We start from the raw sequence: 9,375 nt of genomic DNA, 5'->3' as shown, positions 1-9,375 counted from the left end.
TTTTTTTTGTAGAGACGGAGTCTTGCCATGTTGCCCAGGCCCGTCTCAACTCTAGGGTTCAAGATATCTTTCCGCCTTGGCCTCTCAAAGTGGCGTGAGCCGCTGCATCCAGCCTGGTTTTTTTTGGGTTTTTGTTTTGTTTTGTTTTTTTTTTGGTCTTTTTTTGTGGGGGGGGGGGTTTGTTTGTTTTGAGATAGAGTCTCGTTCTGTCGCCCAGGCTGGAGTACAGTGGCACGATCACGCCTCCCAGGTTCAAGCGATTCTCTTGCCTCAGCCTCCCAAGTAGCTGGGATTACAGGCGCCTGCCACAAGGCCTAGCTAATTTGTGTACTTTTAGTAGAGACGGGTTTCGCCATGTTGGCCAGGCTGGTCTTGAACTCCTGACCTCAAGTGATCTGCCCGCCTTGGCCTCCCAAAGTGCTGGGATTACAGGCATGGGCCACCACGCCCAGCCCGGGCCTGTGTTTTTAAAAGACCTCAGACTGGCCGGGCGTGGTGGCTTATGCCTATAATCCTACCACTTTGGGAGGCTGAGGCGGGCGAATCACCAGGTCAAGAGATCCAGACCATTCTGGCCAACATCGTGAAACCCCTTCTCTACTAAAAGTACAAAAATTAGCCGGGCGTGTTTGCGAGCATCTGTAGTCCCAGCTACTCTGGAGGCTGAGGCAGGAGAATTGCTTGAACCCGGGAGGTGGAGGTTGCAGTAAGCCGAGATCGTGCCACTGTACTCCAGCCTGGCGACAGAGCGAGACTCCATCTCAAAAAAAAAACAGACTGTGTGCCAGGTGGGGATGCATCAGCTGGAAGGTCTTCCCCTTCTCCTGGGCCTCCAGGTCCAGGTGAGTAAAATGTAAGGGAGTCCTAGAGAAACTCACTGACCCCTATTCTCCCCACAGTACCAAGGCTCTGGTGGTTCTTTGAAGGGCCCAGGGCATCCCTGTGTTCCCGTAGGGCCTGTCTGTGCCTTGCCCCTCAGATCCTGTGGTAGTGGAGAAGATTTATTTGTCTCTGCACCCCTTGCTGTCCAGACCCACTTTCAAATGAGTTGAATTGATACATAATAATTGTACACATAGAGAGAGTACAGCTGACATTTGGATACATGCATACACTTTGTTTCTCCCTCTCTTTCCGCTCCCCTGGTCTCCAGCCCTGGCCCTTTCTGTGGAGTCCTGGGGGAGGAGGTAACTCTTCCCTTCCCCTTCCCAGGGGATCCATAGAAATAGTGCCCCCTGTCCCTGGGCATCCGGCTCAGTATGCTGGGAGTCATCCTTGACCTCATGCTGGCCCTCACCTCTACACAATCTTTCAGTTAAGTCCTGACCACTCTGCCTCCCAAACAGGTGGTAACTTAACAGGTGGCAGCTTTGCCCTCCTCTTCCATCTCCAGGGCCTAGGTCACCATCCTCTCACCTGGATGACTGTAACAGCTCTCAATGGTCTCCTGCCTCCACCCTGCCCCCCCCAGGCCACTCTCCATACAGCAGCAAAGTGACCCTCCTAAAATGTCCATTGTGTCATGCCTCTCCTGTGTTTGCACACTCCAAGTGGTTGCCATAAAATCCAAACTCTGCCCTGAACCTGCAGGAGCCGTCCCTACCCATTTCTGCACCTGTTGCCTCCCCTTGATCACCTGCACAGCCATGCCAACCGTGTGGGCTCCCTGAACCCCCCACTTCCCCTTCCACCTGGGGATCTTAGCACATCCTTAGCTGTCCCCACCACTTGGCATCATCTTACCCCTTCTAATGTGGTGGTGCTTCTCTTCCTCCAGGCTCAGTGAGGCCTTTTCTGCCCCCACCAGCACCCCAGTACGCTCTAGCTAGGCCCTGTTTTAGCCACAGCACTTATCACATTATTTCGTACCTGTGTTTTCCTATTTAACGTGTGTCCTCCTCACTAGTGTGTCTGCCTCATAAGGGCAGGAACCATGTCTAGTTTTGTTTTGTTTTGTTTTTTTCCTGAAGACAGCGTCTCGCTCTGTCACCCAGGCTGGAGTGCAGTGGCGAGATCTTGGCTCACTGTAATCTCCGCCTCTGGGGTTCAAGCAATTATTGTGCCTCAGCCTCCCAAGTACCTGGGAATACAGGCGTGTGCCACCACGCCTGGCTAATTTTTGTATTTTTATTAGAGATGGGGTTTAGCCATGTTGGCCAGGCTGGTCTCAAACTCCTGACCTTAACTGATCTGCCCGTCTCAGCCTTCCAAAGTGCTGGGATTACAGGTGTGAACCACTGCACCCGGCCTTGGCTTTGTTTTGTTTTGTTCTGTTTTGTTTTGTTTGTTAAGATGGGGTCTTGCTTTGTCACCCAGGCTGGAGTGCAGTGGCACGATCATGGTTCACGGCAGCCTCAACTTCCCAGGCTCAAGCGATCCTTCCACCTCAACCTCCCGAGTAGCTCAGGGCTACCGGCGCGTGCCACTACAGCCAGCTAATTTTTTTTTTTTTTGTATTTTTGTTAGAGACAAGGTCTCCTTCTGTTGCCCAGGCTGGTCTTGAACTCCTGGGCTCAGGCAGTCCTCCTTCTTTAGCCTCCCAAAGTGCTGGGATTACAGGCGTGAGCCACCGTGCCCAGCATCCATATCTGTTTTGTTTGTTGCTGTATGTACCTCACACAGGGTCTGGCACTCAGTAAATGAATAAATAGATGTTACATTTTAAAATGTGTAAACCAGCTGGGTGCAGCGGCACATACCTTTAATCCCAGCACTTTGGGAGGCGGAGGCGGGTGGATCACTTGAGCCCAGGAGGTAGAGGTTGCAGTGAGCCAAGATAGCGCCACTGCACTGCAGCCTGGGTAAGAGAGCCAGACCCTTTCTAAAAAAAAAAAAAAAAAAAAAAAAAAAGGCCAAGTGCGATGGCTCATGCCTATAATCCTAGCACTTTGGAAGGCCGGGGCAGGTAGATCACCTGAGACCAGGCGTTCAAGACCAGCTTGGCTGACATGGTGAAACCCCATCTCTACTAATAACACAAAAATTAGCCAGGCATGGTGGCACGTGCCTGTAGTCCCAGCTACTCAGGAGGCTGAGGCAGGAGAATCGCTAGAACCCAGGAGGTGGAGTTTGCAGTGAGCCAAGATCACACCACTGCACTCCAGCCTGGGCGACAGAGTGAGGCTGTGTCTCAAAAAATGAATGAGTGAATATCTATAAACCGTTCCTGTTGACAAAGGGCATGGAAAAATAAACAAACAAACAAATAAATTAGCATGAGCCAAGTGCAGCTGAGCTGTCTCTAAGTCACTCTTAGCACAGTGCTGAAAGAAACACTCAACTTCTAGCACTCCACCCACAGTCCCATCTCTCCCTGCTTGATAGTTGTCCCCATGTTCTCAGCCTCATCCTGCGCTCTGGACCCCTCCCCCACCACGTGTAAACCAGCACAGCCTTCCCACCTCTGCCTCGTACTCATTACCTGAGCAGCCGCCTGGAACAAGGGTAGATGCTGAAGCTCCCTGAAGGCAAGGAAATGGGAGGCTGTGAATCTTCACATAGTCCTGTTTCTGCCCCTGACACCTATAGAGTTATGGAGTCCTATGGCCTTGAGGACCCTAGGCAGAAGAGAAGGGAGACATATGCTTTTTTTCATACGTTTCACATCTGTCTTCTCCACTGGTGTGTCCGCCTCACAAGGGCAGGAACCATGTCGGCCCTTTATATCAGCCAGGGGCCGGTGTGAGCCACTGCCCCCGGTCGACATACAGTCTTTCGACTCATATTGAGCATTTTTCAGTTACCCTCCCACTCCCTTGCCAAAAGTCAGAACTCGGAACTTTCTGAAAGGCTTAGAAGAGAAAGAAGGCTAGAGTGGGAAGCCGGGAGCCGTGGTAGGATGTGTCCCTGTCCCGCTGTGTGATTTGTGCAAATCCCTCCCTGTCTCGGCTGCTTCCTCATCTGTATGATGTGTTGGTGGGGGCTGGGGAGAGTAGGAGGTACTCACTGAGGTCCCTTCCAACCTTGACATGCTGTGATCCTGAAGGGGCCCCGTGACTCCCCTATGCCTCTCATCCATCCCAGCTTGGGGGAGAAGCTATAATTGGCTGTCGCACCTCCCCCGACCCTCTGGCCCCTGGAAGGTAGCTTTCCAGTCTGAGGCCAGGATTCCCTTCCAGGCCTGCATTTGGCATATCCAGTAACCCACTTCAGGTGCAGAAGAGGGGGCACACAGCGGGATAAGGAGCTGGGAGCAACCAGGAACCAGGAACCCTGTGTGTGGGTGAGAGATAGGTATGAGGACCTGGGGTCTGTGCTCAAAGTGAGGGACCTGGATGCAGCTTCAGCCTCACTCAGATGGCATCAGGCCCGTGTCTGAGCCTCAGTTTTTTCCTGAATCAAATGAGGGCCATTCAATGAGATGCTCTCTCAGGAGCTTTCTCCTTCCTTCCTTCCTTCCTTCCTTCCTTCCTTCCTTCCTTCCTTCCTTCCTTCCTTCCTTCCTTCCTTCCTTCCTTCCTTCCTTCCTTCCTTCCTTCCTTCCTTCCTTTCTTTCCTTTTCTTCTTTTCTTTTTTTGAGACAGGGCCTTATTCTGTCACCCGGGGTGGAGTGCAGTGGCATGATCTCGGCTCACTGCAAGCTCCGCCTCCTAGGTTCACACCATTCTCCTGCCCTGTCTCTTATACACATCTAGATGTGTATAAGAGACAGCCTCCTGGACTCAGTGATCCTCCTACCTCAGCCTCCCGAGTAGCTGGGACTACAGGTGTATGCCACCATGCCCAGCTAATTTTTTTGTCAGAATTCTTTCAAACCCCAGATTTTTAGTTGGGCATGGTGGCTCATACCTGTAATCTCAGCATTTTGGGAGGCCGAGGAGGGAGGATTGCTTGAACCCAGGAGTTAGAGATGAGCCTGGGCAATGTAGTGAGACCCTGTCACTATAATGAAGAAAATAAAATAATTTTTAAAAACACGAAATTTTTGGTCTTTGGCATACCCCATTAGAGGTGGCCTCCTATAAGCAGGTGGGCATGTAAGTGTGTGCGAATGTGTGGGGGCTGATATGGAATAGAAGCTTGAGACCCTGGTGCTCATTCATTCACTCAACATATATTCATTCAACACATCCTGGATGCACTTTTTTAACTATAGGAAAGAGAGTACAGGACAAAAATGCTGGCCAGATGCGGTGGCTCACACTTATAATCCCAGCACTTTTGAGACACCAGTGTGGGCAGATCGCTTGAGTCCAGGAGTTCAAGACCAGCCTAGGCAACAAGGTTTCTACCAAAAATATAAAAATTAGCCAGGCATGGTGGCATATGCCTGCAATCCCAGCTATTCAGGAGGCTGAGGTGGGAGGATCCCTTGAACCTGGGAGGCAGAGGTTGCAGTGAGCTGCAATCGTACCACTGCACTCCAGCCTGGGCACAGAGTAAAACCCTATAGTATGCAAGAAGGTGGTGGGTGTTATGGAAAAAAAGAAAACCCAGAGAGGGAGAGAGGAGTGTCGGGGGAGAAGGGCTTCCATTCTAACTAGCATGGACAGGTTGGCCTCACTGAGAAGTCACCATTTGAACAAAGACCTGCAGGAGGCAAGGAAGTGAACAGTGCAGACGTCCGGGAAGGAGCGCTGTGGTAGAGGGAAGGGTCAGTGCCAAGGCTCTGAACAGAAGTATGGGTGGCTGGAGGAGCTGCACCTTCTGCAGAGTCCAGTCTCCTGAGCTGGGGAGGACTGGGGTCTAGTGGGGGAAGACTGAGATTAGCCAAAGAATCATCAAAGTAAAAATGAAATTACACCTTTGAGAAGGATCAGGAATGATGATGACGTGGGCTATGTGAATATGTCCCTGGGAAGACCTGGTCAGGGCATGAGGGAGAGCTTCCTGGAGGAAGAAACAGTCTGAGAGGGGTGAGGTTAGAGCATGGGTTGGCCAGGAAAGCACAGTTACTGAGGAGCCATTGGTGGGGCTCATTTACCAGGCACTGTTCCGTCCCACCATGGGATGCCCCATACAGCCCTCCTTACAGACACAGGAGCACAGACGGGATTACTCATGGCTGGCGTTCTGCCAGATCGGGGTAACTAAAAGTCAGAAGGGGCAGAGGAATTTCGGGTTTGGGAGTTTACTCGGGCTTGTCTTCATCTCATCATGCACACACAGGGACTGGCATTTGTATGGTTACTGGGGGGTAACCAGGCAGGCAAGGCAGCTCTGAGCTGTGGGGACACTGAGCTGGCAGGGCACCTGCCCTGCTTGTAATGAGTTTGTGGCATTCCAAGTGCTGCCAGCCCCCCAGTCAAGCTCTGCCCCTGCCTTTCTTGTTCCCTGGCATTTCTCCTGGAAATCAGAATGATGTTTGGCACACAGCAGTGGTGTAATAAGTCTGTTCTGAATGGCTGAAGATTACGGAATTCAGAGAGGTTTCAGGACTTGAACCCATGATTGTCTGTTGAGGCTGAGAATGCAGTTGTGGATGCCAGCCTGAGTAGGTCTGAATCCAGCCTAGCCGCAATCTCTATCACTTAAAAACAAGTTGTACAAACATGGACAAGTTGCTTATGTTCTCCAAGCCTGCTTCCACCTCAAAGGGCTGTTGTGAGGAGTAACTTAATGTTTATGCAGCTCTTAGAATCTGCTCTGAGCACTGCTGTGACTAGGATTGCTACATCCTGCCCCTCCAGCTCGGGTCATCCTCACAGTATCCTTGGGCCAGGACTGGAGACAAAACAAACCATCAGCTTGGACAAAGCCAGGGTGAATCTACACAAGGAACCCAGGAGGAAAGTCTCCCAAGGAAATCTTACAGAGCAAAGGCCTGGTGTCCAGAAACTGGGAAATATTCAGAAGACTCTTGGCTGGGCATGGTGGCTCACACCTGTAATCCCAGCACATTGGGAGGCCAAGGTAGGTGGATCGCTTGAGGTCAGGAGTTGAAGAACAGCCTGGCCAACATGGCAAAACCCTGTCTCTACTAAAAAAAATACAAAACTTAGCCGGGCGTGGTGGCACACACCTGTCATTCCAGCTACTCAGGAGGCTGAAGCAGGAGAATCACTTTAACCCGGGAGATGGAGACTGCAGTGAGCAGAGATCTCACCACTGCACTCCCCAGCCTGGGCAACAGGGCAAGACTCCATCTAAAAAAAAAAAAAAAGACTCTGGGTTATCATCAGAAGAGTCAGCCCCATTGGGAAGAGGCTCCGGAGAGAGGCTGCTGGTGCTGCTGCTGCCTCCAGCAGCACCAAGTGCTGGCCCCATGATTCTGGGCCCTCCAGCGCCTCTGCCTCGAGAGGAGAATATGAGCCCATGCCTTCCTCCCAAGCTGCTAGAGCCTGGCATGAGATAATGGATGTGCCCACACTGCCAGGCACTGTGCACAGATGAGGGACCAGGTCTTTTGAGTCTGCAGGGCTGGAGGTGGAGGGGAGATGGGATGAATTTTTTTAAACCCACAGTGAGGATGGGAAGGGAGAAGTTCAGACGTGTTCACCAAAACCTGGCACACTGGAATTACAGGCCCCCTTGGAGCTCAAGTGAGGTAAGTTTAGGACAAATCAAAGGCAGTGTGCTTCACCCAGCAGGGGAGGACACTGATGGAACTCATTACCCCAAGATGTCGTCTCAGCTGGAAATAGAAACAGCTTCACAAAAGATTTAGATACATCCATGGATGATGGCTCCATTCATGGGTTAGAAGGGGAAGGGGGCTGTTTGAGGCCTGTCCCCCAGGGCAGGCATCAGGAAGGTGGCTTGGTCTCCCTAGCACCCCCCTTTGCACTCCTGTTGGAGGCAGGCTTCTGGCAACACGGACCCCAAGAGGCAATGTGGAGTCCCGTAAGTTAGAGCCTGGCCTGTGTCCCTGGCCTTTCCTCAACCTCTCCAACACTCAGAATCCACTGTTTGGGAGAGAAAAGGCGCCACCAGCTTCAGGGAAAGCGTCCTGGCTGGGCTGTCCCCTAAGAGACCAGCAGAGGGAGACAGACACCGTGTCCAGTCCCAGCTCCGGGAACAGAGACCTTGATGATCCACCTTGGGCAGGCCTCTGTGGAGGCAGTTTTGTGCTGTTTTGCTGGGTGGGACAGAAGGGGACAGAGAGGGCATCCTCCCAGGCTGAGACAGGCCTATTACAGGGGAGATAGGGGCAGGGAGGAGATTTTTGGGAACGAGGGGCAAGGTGGGGAGGGAGCTACTAATTAAGAACCGGGTACTCCAGAGCCAGGCTGCCTGCCTGTGTACTTTGGACAAGTTATATAACTCTGTGCCTCAGTTTACCCATGGTACAATGGCAACTACAACAGCACCAGCCTCAGGAGGGCCACGTGAGATTGCGTGCCATATTCAAATGCTTCACTGCAGAGACAGGGAATTGGGAAGAGCTCAGTAAACAGGAGTGACAGCCTACACTGTGGGGAGATCAGAGGTCTCTCCCATCTCCTTAAGCTCTGCAGCTTGCAAAGCCCTTTTGCTTTATTATCTCATCTGGGCCTCACTGAACTCTGGAGGTCTGGTGAGGCTAAGAGGCTCACTTTTTTTTTTTTTTTTTTTTTTTGGAGACAGGGTCTCACTTTGTCAACCAGGCTGGAGTGCAGTGGCTCAATAGCTCACTGCAGTCTTGAACTCCTGGGCTCAAGCAATCCTCTCGCCTCAGCCTCCTGAGTAGATAGGACTACAGGTGTGTGCCACCATGCCTGGCTAATTTTTGGCTGAAGTTGGGGGGGATCTTGCTATGTTGCCCACGCAGGTCACTTATAAGTGGTAGATCTGGACTTTCTGATACTAAAGAATCCAGGGATCTTTCTCAAGTTCCCTGCTGAGCTGGAAGCTGGAGGAGGCCTGCTTCAGGTGCCCTTGTCTGCACTGAGCCTCCTGCAGGCTGCCCGTATCTCTAGTTGGTATTGAAGTTATGTTGCCCTCTTTCCCACCAGCTCCTGAGTCCCTGGCAGGCAGGCTGTGTTTCTCTGTAGGTCCACACTGTTCAGCAAGGCATATTATAGCAGGGACTTCCAAAAGCTTTTGGGAGGTGATGGGATTCCGTGGGTCTGAATGCCAGCTCCTCCCCAACTCCTGTCCTGGTTCCAGGCTAGGTGTGGCCCCCCTTTTTTGCCGCTCAAATTCTCCCTCCCACATCTCCAAAGTCTCCCCTAACGTCTCCCTCTTCTGACCTCTCCTTTCTCTGCATTATAGCCCTTTGTATATCTCCTTAAGTTCCTGTTTCATTTTGAAATTCTGCAACAGCCAAAGGCTGAAATGGAAATATGTACAGAGTGCTCTGTTAAGGACCATAAGGTGGGCCTCAGAAAGATGGTTGGGGGTGCTAGAAAGCGAGGTGAGCTCAAATTAGCCGGGCATGATGGCAGGTGCCTATATCCCAGCTACTCGGGAGGCTGAGGCGGGAGAATAGCTTGAACCTGGGAGGGGGAGGTTGCA

At 51.8% G+C, this 9,375-nt stretch overlaps 1 long non-coding RNA gene across 1 annotated transcript in view; it reads right to left on the bottom strand.

The window, feature by feature from the left end:
- Positions 1 to 3,420: 3,420 nt before the first annotated feature.
- Positions 3,421 to 9,375, bottom strand: part of LOC105544463 — a 69,070-nt gene continuing 63,115 nt past the window's right edge. The window contains exon 3 of the long non-coding RNA XR_001006762.1: positions 3,421 to 3,557. This is a non-coding gene — a long non-coding RNA (uncharacterized LOC105544463). The remainder of the gene's footprint in view (positions 3,558 to 9,375) is intronic.

Source organism: Mandrillus leucophaeus, unplaced genomic scaffold, assembly GCF_000951045.1.
Source record: "Mandrillus leucophaeus isolate KB7577 unplaced genomic scaffold, Mleu.le_1.0 Scaffold30, whole genome shotgun sequence".
In the NCBI taxonomy this organism is placed as follows: domain Eukaryota; kingdom Metazoa; phylum Chordata; class Mammalia; order Primates; family Cercopithecidae; genus Mandrillus; species Mandrillus leucophaeus.
Note: the sequence above shows the minus strand (reverse complement) of the source record. Positions and strands in the feature narration are given on the sequence as shown.